At 31.8% G+C, this 17,255-nt stretch overlaps 1 long non-coding RNA gene across 1 annotated transcript; it reads right to left on the bottom strand.

Annotated features, from left to right (window-relative positions):
* LOC143051038 (uncharacterized) lies at window positions 1–2,427 on the bottom strand. The gene is made up of 3 exons (XR_012970558.1): window positions 1,615–2,427; window positions 372–429; window positions 1–112 (listed from the first exon to the last, which is right to left on the bottom strand). It is a non-coding gene; the product is annotated as an uncharacterized LOC143051038 (long non-coding RNA).
* Between the last annotated feature and the right edge of the window lie 14,828 nt (window positions 2,428–17,255).

Raw genomic sequence — 17,255 nt, 5'->3', positions numbered from 1 at the left:
CTTAAAAACAGGTTCCACTTATTCCACTTTGATTTCTAAAATTATGAATATAAAATGTACACACCAGTGACCAGTAACAGTCCCCAGATCTGATTTCCAACAATCTTGTAGTCTGAAAAATAAGAGGAAATAATTATTTTTATCCTTTTAAAGTTTCAGATTAAAGCAAAAATGAATTATCTCCCCTTACGAAAACATGAAAAAATAGTAAATTTGATAAAATAGTTGTTGCATGAAAAAACTATTATAAAAATAGTGAAGATATAAACTTTGTGTCATAAAATAATAGTTTTGTAGATAAGAAGTGTCCATTAAGTTACTTTCTTTGCACATGATTGCAAATTTTCATATTCAAAAGAAAAAAATCTAACCTGATTTTAAATTGGATCAAATGCTGTTGACTGGTTACCCTTTCTATGTTATGAAGACCTGCAACATAAAATAATTTGATTAAAACGTTGCTTAAGGTGTGAAGGAAAACATAATTATTCTACAAAAATAAACTAGAGGCTCCCATGTGCCTAAATCACTCACATGGGAAAACTCGGCATTTGGTGTGCATATTAATAAAATAAACAAATTACAAAAATGTTTTTGTAGTTTTTGCTTCTTTTTTAATCCATTGTTTGATTAATTTCAATAAATACAATCTACTTTCATTAAGATAAAACAAAAAGGATCATTCAGTACAATTATTTATAATGTCAATTACAGTTAATGTTTCCGGAAAATTGAAGTATCCTCACACACCCATATTGGAATGAAATTAAAAAGATATCTGACACTATTTTTTTACCTTTTGATAGAGTCAGGTACATCATTAATCTACTTGGAAACAAAATTTCTTATAAATCAGAGTATGTTTGCATTTTGGTGGCCATCTTGAAATCAAAATTGCAACATAATAAATTTTTATCAAATTATAAGCAATAAAAACAGGTGAAATAAGCCTTGAAACGAAGCTGATTAAAATGACTCATTTGCACATTGCATACATGGAATTTTTAATTAGAAATATAAATTGGTCAGTTCATGTTGAAATATTTGAACCCCATCTTCCAAAAAGACATTTGACCCAACTCAATCTTTAATACGGATCACCGTAATAAACGATCTGGCATTTTCAACCTGTCAGTTTTAACAATTAATTATAGTGTTTTCCCCAGCTTCTAAAAAGCCATTATGCTTTTAAAATCAAAAGCATCTTTGAGTTCATTGAAATTCCTACTTTTAAATTATATAAAGTTTGCTTTTATTAAAGGCATATTGAATATTCTCTTAAAATTGTCACTTCTAAACATAAAAGTATGCCAAGCAGGCTTGAGGGAAACACCATTTATGAAAAGAAATAAGGGCTATTCCAGAAAAAAATGTAAAGGGTATGTTGAAAGGCACTTAATTTTCAAGACCCAAAACCCGTATAATTTGAACATGAAATCTACATGTATTATTGCTAGAAAAATTGAATCTCCCCATCACACATGCATAAATCTAAAAAGTGCCTTCCAACACTCCATTAAACTTATTCTGAATAGCCCTGAGCTAAAGGAAAATTATTATTAATGTCAACAAAACAAGTTAGTACAAAGTAAAACATAAAAAGTAAGTACAAACCAAAACAGAAAATAAAAGTAAGTCCTTCTTGGACTTTGTTGAACAAAATATAAACGGTCAACAGAACTTTCAACTGAGGTGTGTACCCTTCTACTACTATTTCAAGGCTTCCGTTCCTATAGTCTTCGTATAGCTGGTATACATATATAGCAGAGTCATCTTCATATTTGACGTTGTACCATTTCCGGAACCCCGGGACGACCGAAACAACTTTTACCTTATATACTCCATCTTCAAATTGATGGTTGATATTTTTTCCTATCAACACTGGCATGTCGCCTTCTTGACTAACTTCTACGGTGTCACCTTGTTTTGACTGCTCTATTAGTTCCAGGACTTGGTTTGTCAACTCCAAAACAGTTTTCGCCTTTTTCTTACTTGAGAATAGGAATAAGTTTTTGTCCTTTGCTTTCTGCAACAATACATTTTTGCGAAAATTGAGTTGGGCCTTTAATGCCATCTTTTTTTCTGTTATTGAAGAAATCTGGTCAAGATGAAAGGTGACATCTTCTTTGCATTGCCACAAACCAAAGAACAGTATGTTGTTAGTAAATCCTTCTTTCTTTTTCACTAACTTTAGTTGGTTTTTTTTGCAATATCATTTTCTCTCAACTTGATTGCCTCAATTCTCTTATCCGCTATTGCTTTCATTCGTTCTTGAAATTTTTTCCTCATAATAACCCCCTCTCTCCTGCTGTCATTGAGATACTGTTCTTTGGTTTTGTCATCCAAATTGTCTAGCCATTCTTTAGTTTTGTTGTGAGAGTATATAAGATATGCTTCATTACATAATGCTGATGCATTGGGTCGATATTTAAGGAGGCTCGAGGGTATAAAAATTTCAGAAAAAAATTAAACATTTATTTTCCATTACAAATTTTATTTGTTACCTTTTGTAGTTGTTAATTTATCATATGGTACAAAAATCATTCAAAACAATCAATTCGCATTGGCCCCAGATGACTTTTAAAATGTATACATCATTGAAAAAGTTCCAAATTATCTCCCTTTGGTGGAAAAATGCCATTTTTTGGCTTTAAAATTGAAATATCTTTTTTAACTCATCGGTGACCTATATTTTTTAATATAATTTCCATATAAGCTGTACTTAAACTAAATTATTGTAAAATTTGAGCGATTTCTGTAATAAATTTCTTTTTTTTATTTCGATATTACCTTTATTTCTCCTATTACTTCAACAGAAAAACCCCAAATGTATGCTTCTTTCGAAGGCAGATTGTGAGCGCAAATGAACGGTGACCTCACTTTTTTATTTTACTTTTCTATTAACTATAAGATAGAGTTCATTTATAGAAAAATATAGAGATATCCTATATAAATGATTTAGACCCGCGAACCCCCTTAAGTAAAAAATCAAGTTGTCCAAAGAAGAACTCAGGCACTTTGTTATGCTTTAAAGCACTCATTGTTTCCCCATATATAGTCTCATCTTTTGAAAAATATCTCCCTCCTGGGAGATGATCACATTGCCTGTCTTTCTAATAGAGTCAACATTGATGAGAACAAAGTCTGTAATATTTGAATAGTCAAAGTATCAGTTTCATCAGACTTCAACAGATGTCGCAAAACAATGTCCTCGTTGTCTATTTTATCTGGAAATGGTGACAAGTTACCTTCCAATACTTCTGTAGCATCATCCTGTGCTTCCTTAAGAAAATCTCTTAATGATGTTAGTTGATCATTCATATCAAGTATGTGAGTTTTTTCTTCTATATCCCTCCAAAGTGGAGCTGTCACCAATTTTGATATTATACCAAGAGATCTGCTCCCAGCCACAAGTACTGGATTTGAAATGTCAGTAAAAACTGATTGTAAAAGTCTATTTGTACATCCTTGTACAGACTCTAAAAAATGGCTGATGTTCTGTCTATGATAATATGTAATTTGACCTATCAAGAAAAATATGTTGAAGCGACTGTGACTGTATCGTACAAACTTCACTGTTGTGTCTTTTTTGTTCTTCAAATAAGTGTCAAATAACCTATACACACCACTTTTTTCATCTACACCTCGACCAAAGGCTTTGCTTGAAGTTCGAAGTAGACGAACAGTTCCACTTTCACTTCGGTTTGAGAAAGAATCAAGGTCATCTATTACATTTTCAGAGGTATTTTTCAAATGCTTTTCAAACTTCAGTAAGGCTGCTGCACATACATCTGCAAAATTGACAAGTAAGTGAAGAGAACAAAAAAAATTGTTCATACGTGACATTACACTTTTCTCCTCATCTGAAAGAATATACCAATCTTCTTTTAACTCTCCTAATATTTCAGTTCTGTATTGTTCCAGGAGAGACTGAAATTTTTTCTCAGTGGCCGCTCTATCAGACATAGTGTTTTTAATATTAGTTAGCAGTTTGTATCCAACACTTTGGTCATTTTCATGTTTGTCACACATTTCATTTATATCATGAAGTATTTCTTTCAAAGTGTCTAAGACTGTTTCAGAGCTCTTACATTGCATCTCACGCAGTCCCAATAGGTAACTGTTTTTCTGGTCATCAGAAACTGCGAACACTTCGAAAGATTTTCCATATTTAGAAGTCTCATCCGAATATAATGTCAAATTAGTCTTTTTCGAAATATCTTGCATTTGTTTTGAAGCAACAGATATTCTCATATCATTGATTCTGTTAACTGTTGAACAAGATGGTACCTGATTTGGTATTCGTTTGCATAGAGAACACACTGTTTCTATAACACGACCTATCTTAGAAGAAGCAATATTAAAATTTAATAAATTCATAACACATTCAACAGCGCTAGTTGTGTAACGATTTTCTAAATTATCATAGAGTTCTAATTGTTCATTATCCTCAAGAATATTACGTAAATAGTTGTTTTCCTCAACTAAATTCTTCTGTTCAGATTTCAATTGCTCGTAATTTTGCAATTTAGTTTCATACTCATCTTTTTTTGGACATCATTTCTCTATCTTTTTTTGTCTAATTCAAACTGCAGATATTCAATTATCTTTTCTTTCTCATTTTTTTCATTTGCAAGCCGTTTATTATCCAATTTCAAATTACGATTCAACACACGCAATTGTCGCTTCTGCTCCAGTAAATTAAACGTTTTATTTGAAGTTTTAATAGGGGTCTTTTTAACCATCACTAAAGTTTTTGTTTTTTTCATTTTAGATGATCGTACTTTTCTTTGAAGTCCTTTTTTTTCTTTTCTCAAGTTTGCTATGGTACACTGCTGCTTCTCTACGGTACTTTCCGCACACTGCAGTTGGGCAGAAAATTAAGATAGAACACTTGCTTCTACAGCAGACATGGTTGAGGATGTAATAGTTGGTACAACAAACTCTTTTTGGAGAAGAAGAACTCGTCCCTTTCCACCTTTTGATCGATAATTATTACATAAACGATTTATTTTCGTATTTAGAGCTGGAATAGGAATACTACTGCAATCAATGCCAAGTAACTGTGATAAATAGTTTGCAACTGCTTCTGTTGGTGTGTTTGTAGTTCTTTTCGCATAACCAAAAAGTTCATATACAAGTCCATTTTGTAGAGGATTTTTCAAGCATTGTATACAATTTGTTGACAGATGATTTTCTGATAGACCAATTCTACTCATGTAATCAGACATGACGATTTACTTTAAATATTAGTATTACAACATGTTAAAATTATTTGTTTTAATACAATTGTCTATTCTGTCCAATTTTTTGTTTACGTTTTTAACCTTTCTTAATAACCTATACTTCAGTTTTTGATTTTCTATGCGAAGGTATTTCATACGCACCCTTAATGCTGTTATTTCTGTCACAAATCTTGATTCTTTACTTGTAGATGCTTTGACCTAATGGGATTGAAAAATAAATGATATGTCTGTAATACACAAATATTCCACCAAAAATTTAAACACAAAACATTTAAAAAATAGTTTGATTAAAATCAGTCAAATGGTTTCAGCGCAGGACAGACAGACGGACAGACATATAAAAATATACCATTAATTTATTATTTACAATTAAAAGAATTAACTATAAAAAAACAAGAGTGCACACGCTGAAATGTCTCGCCTTCTTTACTTATCATTGATATTATGTTGATAGTCCTAAATATAAAGCTTTATTACAACTGTCACATAAACTTAACATTAACCAAGAAAACTAAACATTGACCATTGAACCATGAAAATAAGGTCAAGATCAGATGAACCATGCCAGACAGGCATGTTCAGCTAACAATTCTTCCATACAACTAATATAGTTGACCTATTGCTTAAAGTTTAAGAAAAACAGACCAAAACACAAAAACTTAACACTGAGCAATGAACCGTGAAAATGAGGTCAAGGTCAAATAAAACCTGCGCGACTGACATATAGATCATAAATATATCCGTACACCAAATATAGTTGACCTATTGCATATAGTATTAGAAAAAGGGCTACACTAGGCACAGCAGGATACAAAATCGACAAAGTCAATACCAGACATTTTATTATCTTCAAAAACATTATGTTTAAATTTCACAAGGATTGTTGAAAAGGTACTCAAGTAAGATCACTGAAACCATTATTTCTTTGGACAGACGGAAAGACAGACGATGCAGATGAAGATATTGCAATTACAAAGAATGACAGACTATTGTTTGCCATTATATAAAAACAGTAATAAATGAATTAAATACATGTGTGCGCATGATATTCATATGATGTAGACATAATCTTTCAATCAGTTTAATTGAGGTCTTGAGCTGGCATGTTAGTAACTGCTAGAAGTCTGTTGTTATTAATGTATTATTGTCTTTTTGTTTATTTTCTTTTGTTTCATATTCTGACATTGGACTCGGACTTCTCTTAAACTGAGTTTTATTGTACATATTGTTGTGCGTTTGTTTTTCTACATTGGCTAGAGGTATAGGGGGAGGGTTGAGATCTCAAAAAAACCTCGCCGCAATTTTGCGCCTGTCCCAAGTCAGGAGCCTCTGGCCTTTGTTAGTCTGGTGATTTTTTATTTAAGTTTCTTGTGTACAATTCGGAGTTTAGTATGACGTCCACTATCACTGAACTAGTATGCATATTTGTTTAGGGACTAGCTGAAGGACGCCTCCGGGGGTGCGGGAGTTTCTCGCAAAATTAAAGACCCATTGGTGGCCTTCGGTTGTTGTTTGCTCTATGATCCGGTTGTTGTCGCTTTAACACACCCAATTTCCATTCTCAATTTTATTTATTGCCTTTATTAATGTATTTACCTTTTTTTCACTACATGTATTTGTAAAATATCTTTTTCTGGCCAATGGTTTTTTTTCCTGTTTGTAGGGACTAGTATCGAACACCAAATTATCACTTTCAGAACTTGTCTCTGCTTCTCTTAGAACTAAAATATACAAAAATAGAAACATAGGTAATCCATGATTAAAAGTCTACTCATTCTCATTTTGTCAGAAAATACATATTAGAAAACCTGAGAAAAATCCAGAGGATTTGTCAAATTTTCATTTCAACATTTTAAATTTCTTTCAAACAGGGGTGAAAAATTACCAAAGAACTGAGCCTTTACAACTGTGTAACAACAAAGTAGAATGAGGATAGTAAATAAGAATGAAATATGTCATATTGTATCCAAGTGTGGTGTTTTAAACTACCATATTTTAACTATGTCATTTTAAAATGTGGACGTATTTTGAAGCTTATTCAATTAAATATTATTTAACCTTTTAACTGAAGCCTCCTCAGTTTACCGGCAGTAACTGCATCAAGTCTGTATTCCGTGTCATTGTCAGATGAGTCATGTGGACTCGCTGGTGGAAAATACTCCTCGGAGTCTTTTACTATTATTGGATTTTGACTATAAAATAAACAAAATCAATGTATAAAACAAGAGTTAACACACATGCAGTACATGGCTCCATAGAAATATTCATTCAGCACAAAAATATTAATTCTAACCACTGCCACTGTACCCTGGTCAAGGTCAGGTGAGATATCTCAGACACCCATGCACATCTGAATAATAATAAACACTTTAACAGACCAAATATAGTTGAGGTATCACTGACAGTTACTAAGAATCAACCTTAATATTAGGAAAACTTAAGTTAAACACGTGAACATGACATGTCATGGTCAAGTCAGTGTTATTTATTCTTACATCTATGTATAAATATTGGTAGGGGCAACTTATGCTTAGCAGCAGAGAAAGCATAAATTCCATTGATTCAATGTTTTTTTTTAATTACAAAGCCAAAGAAAAGATAATCTACAATAATCATTAACTAAAAAAATAACTTTCATTTTCAATTTCATGTAGAAATCAAAATTTACAGTTTATAACTCTGTAAACCTTCAACTTAAGTGCACAGTCTTTCATTAATGATAATGTAAATATAACTATTTTTATTTTGAATAGCTCAGAACTATGATCTAGACATCAACACAGTGACAAATGAGTAAATTTTGTATGTAAACAAGAATTTTTTACAATCCGGAAGTGACCAAATTACCTCCCTTAGAGTACCCTATTCAATGCAGTCCACTGGGATTTTGATGAAAAAATTTAATTATCATGTATAGAACGGGATTTATAGGGGTAAACAATTATGTTAACATCTAGAATGTATCAAAATCTACCAAGAAATCGCTATGGTGATAGTGTAATCGATATAATTTCGGAAAACATGATATTTTCAGTGTTGCTAAAACTGTCCTCGCCATTACCTGTCACTCATTCTTGCAACAAAGGGTTTACACAAGGGTTCTCCACGGGTCTTTAACCTTAGATCCTTTGGGCGTTTTAACAAAGCCAATTAACGCGGCACTGTGCAGTATTTTGATGGATATATTTCGGGGCCTGTTGGGAATAAGGTAAGAAATTGGATATATGAATTATCTCCCATAGCATGGTTGTTGCTATCGTGAGTTTATAAAGTAATTTGATAATTTTGTCAAAAGTGCACATAATTCCCTTATTTGCTCTAAGTTGACTTGTTGGTAAACTAATAGTCCTGGTCATGAGCTTTAGTGAGCTATCTGAATAACCTGTACCAATAGTAATAACAGATCATATCCGTAGCCAGGGGGGTTCGGACGACCCCCCCCCCCTTGAAACCAAATAAGCACTGTTAAAGTCAACGTTCTGTTCAAATTGTGACTGTCAAGGTCGAGTTCATGAGTCCAAATACCCCCCCCCCCTTTTGGAAATTCCTGGCTACGAGCCTGCAGATCATATGTTGAGGTTGAAAATATCAACTCAGCTTTGCTTGTATAACTATATTTGCTTGTAAAACTATATTAACTCTATTTGCATAAGTCAGGAAATTAAGGGTCGGGCATGATATGTATGTTTCAACAACGTAAATATGAGCTCTGTAGCTCTCTCAAGTTCAACTGACTTGATATTTAATACAAAAATCAGATATCAAATTATAAGCATATTACACAACAAGAACACATGCATAATGTAAATAGCTAGGCAAAGTGAAACATGCATAAATTAAAGCAAGCAAGCTAACAAGAATAGAAACGCAAATTGAATGTATATATATATATATATATATGTGTAAAGTCTCTGAATGATTGTATAATAAAAACTATAACACAAATTCCCATACGTTTCGGCCATTACGGCCTTCTTCATTGGAATAAATTACAACATTGAAACAACAATTACATCGCTTGGATACATTACGTTATAATAACTTTTATGACGTTCATTTGCCGCGTTTTTCGCTTTTTTAATATAAATATATTTATTATCGTTCATACATTGTGTTGAGTCCTTCAGGTTCTAAAGTTTTTAATTTTTTCATCCAAAAAGCTTCTTTAGTTTTTCTGTAAATTTCTGTCCCAAATACTCTCTCTATGGCGGTAACTCTCAAATTTGTCATTGAATGATTGTTCTGAATGAAATGGTTGGCTACTGGATCTTCTGTTTTTTTTGTGCGTATTTTTGAAAAGTTCAATAGCATTCGTTGATATAGTGTATCACCCGTTTGTCCTACATATATAACTTTTTCACATTTTGTACAATTAATCGAATATATCACGCCTACGGTTTTACAATTTATTTGTCCCTGAATGGTATATTCTTTGCCGGTGTTGTCACAAAATACCTTGGTTTCATTTATATGTGAGCATAATGCACAATTTTTACCACATGGTCCACATCCATTAGTTTGTTTATAAAATAGTAAATTATGCTTTTTGTGCACTAAGATGTCTTTTATGTTGTTATCGCGTTTAAATGCCACGATAGGCGGATCGGGGAATATTGTCTTTAGTCTTTCAGATTGATGGAGAATTTTAAGATTTTTTCTAAGAATTGAATGTATATTTGGAAGCGCTTTAGAAAAAGTAATTACTAAAGGTACGATGAAGCTTAATAGAAACTTTACTGATTATAACGAGATAACAAAATAATTTAAATGAAGAAAATATTCCCAGGCAAAAAAATAATAATATTTTCGTGAAGTTTGTTCCCCGATCATTCAATCAATCCTTTATTACTTACATATTTTACTGAAAATCGATATAAACATAAAATCACCAAATCTAAAGGGGTCAAATTCCAAAAATTGATGAAACTATCGGAATATGATGTTGATGATAATGCAACAATGTTACCACCTGTTTCTGATAGAAATAGCATCGATTGTCTTTTTTTTTTATCAAAAGTAAAAAGGAAATCAGAATAATTACTGTCACCTTAGACGAAAAGAACACCACTAAGTTCCATATTTTAATTCAAAACTACAAAAAGCTTATTAGACCTTTTGGATTATAGCTCTTCATCTTTTATATAAGCTTTGGATTTCAAATATTTTGGCCACGAGCATCACTGAAGAGACATGTACTGTCGAAATGCGCATCTGGTGCAAGAAAATTGGTACCGTTAATTTATTATTATAAGATCTTTGATTTTAATACCTAGGCGTACCTGCAATTAAGCATCCAGTGTATCCCAATATGTCGAATGCAATTATTGTAAGGAATACCATTCCACAGCATTCCCGTTTTGTAAAGTATTTTGCAACAACATACACAGTAGAAAACAGTACTATACCAAATCCTCCACAAACTTGTAGGATTGTTGGGATGCTCTCAATAAATGGACATTCACAGTTATTACCTATTTTAGGAATTGTATGGAAAACATTTAAAAGAGTTTTAGAAATTCAACACGTGTTACTCAAGTTCCTTAATTTTTAATCACAAATTGATAAACAAAAGCATAAAGTTTAAAACAATTACTAGGTAATATAATGGAAATACTTTTTTTAAGAAAAATAAGGTTTAGGGAATCCTTAGAGTGGAGACAACAGGACTCTCTCTTTACAGGAGGAAATATAGTAATTCGAACCGGACGTGGCTTCGTTTTAAAACAGACCAACAGGCGGATACCCAGTTGATATTAAACAAAAGAAATGGAACTCTGTATTAGAGATGATAAAAAAAACACAATATTAGTCTTTTCATTTGCTAATATCATTCAATGTTCTTCATATGTTAAATTATTAAAATTATTAAGAGACCAACTGTAAGATTTTACTTCTTAGTTGAAGCTGTTTTCTTTCTATGCTGACATTTTTACTTCAATATATCTCCGACAAGGAATAATTCACAAACACCAGTACTGAACTGTAGTGCATACATCAATTGAAGATTGAATAAATCCTTCCCTGTTTAACGAAAGGCTTCTATGTTTCTATACTATCGATAGTCATTTTTTAGATTTGACGTGCTTGGAAAAGCTGCCGAAATATATTTTGAAATAATTCATGTCCTTATTGACTTACGAAAGAAGGAAAATTAACAGTTTCAATATGGCGACTCGGGGGAACGCAACATTTCTTTCTTAATGATTTACAGAAACGGGTTTCCTCTGGGGACCGATTCTCTTAATTCTAAATTCCATGAATACTTAACATTTTTGGTGTAACTGACTATTTCAACAGACTTTTTAATAACCAATATAAACATCGTACTGGCTAGAATTTACCTTGCACATTATATTTAAAGGGGCTCGCGGGTCTAAATCATATTTTTTATTTAATATAGGACTTCTCTATAATTTTCTATAAATAAACTTTATCTTCTACTTAATAGAAAAGTGAAATAAAAAAATGTGGTCACCGTTCATTTACGCTCACAATCTGCCTTCGAAAGAAGCTTACATTTTTGTTAATGTCCTTTTTTCTGTTGAACTAATAGGAGAAATAGTGGTAATATTGAAATAAAAAAAGAACTAATTTACAGAAATCGCCTAAATTTTACAATTATTTAGTTCATGAACAGCTTATTCGAAAACAACAATAAAAAATATAGGTCACCGATGAGTTAAACAAGATATTTCAATTTTAATGCAAAAAAAATGCATTTTGCACATAAAGGAAGATAATTTGGAGCTTTTTCAATGATATCAACATTTTAAAAGTCACCTTGGGCCAATACGAATTGATTTTTTGGAATGATTTTTGTACCATATGATAAAGTAACAACTAATAAAGGTAATAAATAAAATTTATAATGAAAAATTAATGTTTTAATGCAAGCCTCCTTAACACACTTTAATTGACCATCAACTGTAAAAGAAACATAGCAATCAAAATGTCGAAACGAAATTTCCGGGGTTTATGTATGTGTAACCTAAACTATTTCATACATTAACTATTAATCAAAGTTCGGTGGATTAATTCGTTGGTGAATGAACAATTCAGTCAACATATAAAAGTCCCGAAAAAACGTGTTAAACAACTATTGAATACACTTACCAATAATACAGTTTGCAATTTGAAAACAAAACATCACTAGACTTAACATAAATCCAAATATTGCTGCATTTTCCTCAGCTGAAATTAAGCAATATATATCCATGGAAAATAGCATGCAGTAAGTTAAATCACTAGCAATTTGTAAGTGAAAAAGCATATACAGTATTTGAGCTCACTTCAGTTTAGCATCAAGTTAAATTGTTTTATATATCACTCTTGCTGAATCGTTTCTAAGACTTTCAGATAAGTTCACGTTTTTCCGAGTTGTACTGTGATTAATGCCTACTAATTATATTGTGTATGTATCAAGAACATATCATATGAAATTCATATAATAAATTGCATGACTAAAACATATATAAAAACATCAAACAGAAAGTACAGTTATTTAATGATGTAATCTTTCAAACAGTACAGTATTTCATGTGCTAGCACACACGACAAATTAAAACACCACATGACTTATACCATATACCTTTTCCCTTTCCTTATTTTCATTTAAATACTGCACAAACCCCAGTGAGGTTCTATAAATTACAATTAGCCTTAAAAAAACTAACAAATAATAATGTTTCAAATACTACTTCGTATTTAGACGTCTATGAAGAGTTAATATTATTCACAAACATATGTAGGCATTTCAAATATGATTATGGATGTATGAGAGTCTTCGTCTAATCTATCTTAGTTGCAAAATAACAGATCGTAATATGTCTAGATTTTTAATCAAATCAGTTTGATGCAAGAATACAATTTACAAAAAGAAATGTTCATTTATATGAACATTGTTATTTCTGGACCTTTTATAGCTGACTTTGTGGTATGGGCTTTGCTCAATGTTGAAGACCATACGATTACCTATAGTTTTTTATATCTTGGTCATTTGGTCTCTTGTGGAGAGTGGTCTCATTAGCAATCATACCACATCTTCTTTTTATATAAACGTACTATTATGTAATATAAAATTTATTTTGTAATTGTGAATATTTTTTCAAAGCAAGTATCTTTTTGCTTGATTTGCTCTGTAAAATCAGCCGAACGTTTTAATCACGTTCTATTGTTAAAAAATATAAAGCTTCCCAATGATCAAATATAGTGTCAAACTGCTATATATCCAAGCATTTTTTCCCGACAATGTGTCTGGTTTAAGTTTTTTTGAAACTTTGATATTTTTGTCAAAGGTTCATAGTAAATATATATATTTTTTCTAAATTTTAGGTTAATTAAACTAGCCGAATTATTTTTATTCAAGGTGTTAGGTACCACCATCCTAACCTGTTTATCTAAGTAAGTGCTTAATACATAAGCTCATTCACTAGTGTGAAATTTTAGAAATCAATCTCACTGATTTGTTTTTGTGAAAATAATATATTACACACCATCTTCTTTCTTCCTTTCACCTTCTTCTAAAATATAACAATTGTCTTATAAGGCATGTTAGTCATTTAGATAAAATATTTATAATTTATTCAGATGTGAATTATAACCCGTCTGGGTTATATAAATAGTTAATTACAAAAGTGTGTTTGCTGATTAGCTAAATGACTATTATTAAGGTCTTATAACCCCAGATTGTCTTTTTCCAGAATTCAAAACTCTTTATAAATTTGGTAGGTCATAAGAGCGTCACTGTTCTTTTTCAACAGGAACGCTCAAACCTAAATATTTGAAAGTCAAAAATGTCTTAATACTCGAACACGTTTTCACAAAGTTCATCTCATCTAAGAATAACTATTTAAAAGAAATATAAAGCTATTTTAAATAATAATTTTTTGTATTCATCAACGGAAATTTAAGACATACATTTCCATTTGTTTGATATTTTTCAGCTTTTGATTTTGCCATTTGATAACGGACTTTGAGTTTTGAATTTTTCCTTGATTTTGGCCTCACTGAATGTTTATCATAGGATTTGTACTTGCCCGGACAACAAGTGCCACATGTTAAGCAGGAATTGCTTCCACTTCCAGAGCAATCTATTTCTTTCCTTTTTTTTTATTGCATTCCACGGGTTGTTAAACATGTTAAATCTTAAGTTTTTCTATGTGGCATGTTATTACTAGTAAAACTCCAGTTTGTTTTTTTGTTTGTTTTTTTTTTTTGGGGGGGGGGGGTCTTTTCCTTTTTTTTTTTTGCCATAGTTTTGTCAGGATTTTTTTACGAGTTTTGAATGTCCCCTTGTTATCTTCTGTCTGATATGGCACCTGGTGCTAGTACTATGGTGTGGCTTCAGAGCTCTTCTGGATTTCACCTTCATTATGAATGCCACAACTTAAATTTCTAAACCACAAATGTATAATTCTTGAATTCGGGCGAAACTATTAACCAAAACGGATTCCAATGAACGGGTCAAATCATTCTTACAAAATATCTTTTACAACTCTTAAAGATTTATTCAGTATACTGCAATTGTTAAACTGTTTTCCTTATTCAATAAAACTCTACAAAACTACCAAGTATTTACTGACACTCTATCCATCATACCTCTATAAGTATCCTTAATTGGACGATGTTCTTCTTCACCTTCGTTTGATTTCCATTCATCCATCGGTAATGAGGCCTAGTTACTGCTGCACATGCGTGGATATGTACTAATAAATATATACATATACTACTAGTATTTAATGTTCAAATAAGTAGGGAACGGGGGTGATCAACAAAATTCTCATTTTTCCTTTTAGGAAAAAGAACAACATGTGTCTGCTGCATTTTACGAAGACTATTCTTATCTGTAAGTGTTTGTAAGGATGGATGGATCAAACGTGTTTTATTATAAGTTGATATCAATATTGACGTGAGTTATTTTTAATAATGTATGTTCAAAGTATAAATCATATATGTGACGCTGTTATAGTAACACGAATTGGTAAACATCCGTCCGTTTGTTAAAATCATCCCTTATCAAAAATATTCCACACAGTGATACACACAAGTTTATCATAGTTATGTGACATCTGTGCTAACCAATGGTTACGCTCCACTTCCCTCCTCTCCACCCTTGGCGGATTGAAACAGAATTTCGGAGACACAAGGTAAGGTTTTTCATTGGTTGCAATCGAAACTCGATGCATCCGATCAAAAAGCGCCTATAACATGATCACGTGTAAATGTAGAAAGTGTATATAAACAATGACCACGTGCTTATTGTGCAACAAGTCTTTACATCCCTAAACATACGACTATATTTAGTGACAGTTTGAATCTTTTTAATTTGCTAATAGAAGTTCCTATGTATGTTTCTTACACAAATGCATGAAAGTCAACGTATATTTTCGTTTCCTACTTTACCAAGTGTGTAGAATCTAGACGCTACCGTGTTTTACCTCCAAATTGAAGAGTTCAAGTGCTATCATTGGTCAAGAATAATGTAATCGGAATGGGCGTGACTTAAATCTACCGATAGATGGCGCAATTTTGTTATCACAAATGTTGGCTTAATCTGTCAAGAGTGGAGAGGAGGGAAGTGGATCGTAACCCTTGGCTAGGGAAGATGGCGGTGTCACTGCAACTTTATATTTGCAAGGTTGCATTCAGACTTTTTCATATAGACTAGGGCTTTGTTTGCAATTGCAAAACTTATATTTGTGTGTGTTTATCTATTCCATACTATAGAGTGATTTCGAGACTGTCCCTTTGATTCTTTTGTCCCTCTCTTTTAATACAATACTGATTTTCTTTGCAACATGTTCATATGCCTCTCTTGGGAGATTCGTCATCGGTTGTCTTTTATGATATAAGAATGTTTGGTTTGTCACAAAATAAACTTGTAGTAACGATGTTTGATAGTTTCTGTTAAATTAAAACACAACCTGTTTAAAATCGGACGATGTAGACAGTGTATCATTGTAGTACAATCAAAATCTCTTTTTTGATATATTAATACGCACTTGTCTATATAACCTTGTACTTAACCTACTTCCTCAATTGAAAGATAATTATATCGTATTGAGGTTTAGACTAAAATTGCAGATAGCGAACTGAAGTAAAATATGGTTTAACTATTTAACAAATACCAGGTTTTTAATTAGCACGACAGATACACGTTTCGTCTACTCCAGACTCTTAAACAAGTTTTTCTTTTCTTATACAGAATTACGTAACACAACAACTTACTTTAAAAGGTTCGAAATCTCGCTTTTTTTTCCTGATTCCTCAATAGAAAGAATATATTATATTTATCTTCAAATGAAAGTCCAGATAACTGACTGAATTAAAATGTGTGTATCAATTTTAAACGAAAACTTTGTAATGAAGATATCATGACAAATAGTTAACGATTTAAGTATATCAAATGGGTGGTCAACAGATTGCTAGCTTGATAAAAAGTACTGTCAATCAAGTTCAATCTATGTAAAAAAAAATGATAAAATTTTGTCTTATTAACTTCATTTTGATAATGAAAAACATAACTGTTTTGAAAAAAGTAAAATTACAATAATACCAAGGAAAATTCAAAACGGAGATTCCGTTATCAAATGGCAAAATCAAAGCTCAAACACATTTAACGGATGGATAACAACTGTCATATTCCTGTCTCGGTACAGACATTTTATTGTGTAGAAAATGTCGGATTAAACCTGGCTTATAGCTAGATAAATATCTCACTTGTATGACAGACGCATAAAATTCCGTTGTATTGACAATGATGTGTTAATAAAAACAATCAGACATAAAAGTAATAATTTCATAAATAGGTTACAGCAGTCATCATTGTATTATAATCCTAATTAGTATAAAAACAAACGAAGATGCACAAAAAGATGTTTTAAACAGTTTACACCAGACAGACGACGACAACGGACGATGCCAGACGACAACGAACGCCAAGTGATGGTTAAAAGCTCACCGTTCCTTTGGAACGGTGAGCAAGTCCAGCACAAAGTAAAAAAAATCAAA

Source organism: Mytilus galloprovincialis, chromosome 11, assembly GCF_965363235.1.
Source record: "Mytilus galloprovincialis chromosome 11, xbMytGall1.hap1.1, whole genome shotgun sequence".
Classification (NCBI taxonomy): domain Eukaryota; kingdom Metazoa; phylum Mollusca; class Bivalvia; order Mytilida; family Mytilidae; genus Mytilus; species Mytilus galloprovincialis.
This window is presented reverse-complemented; position numbering and strand designations above follow the sequence as displayed.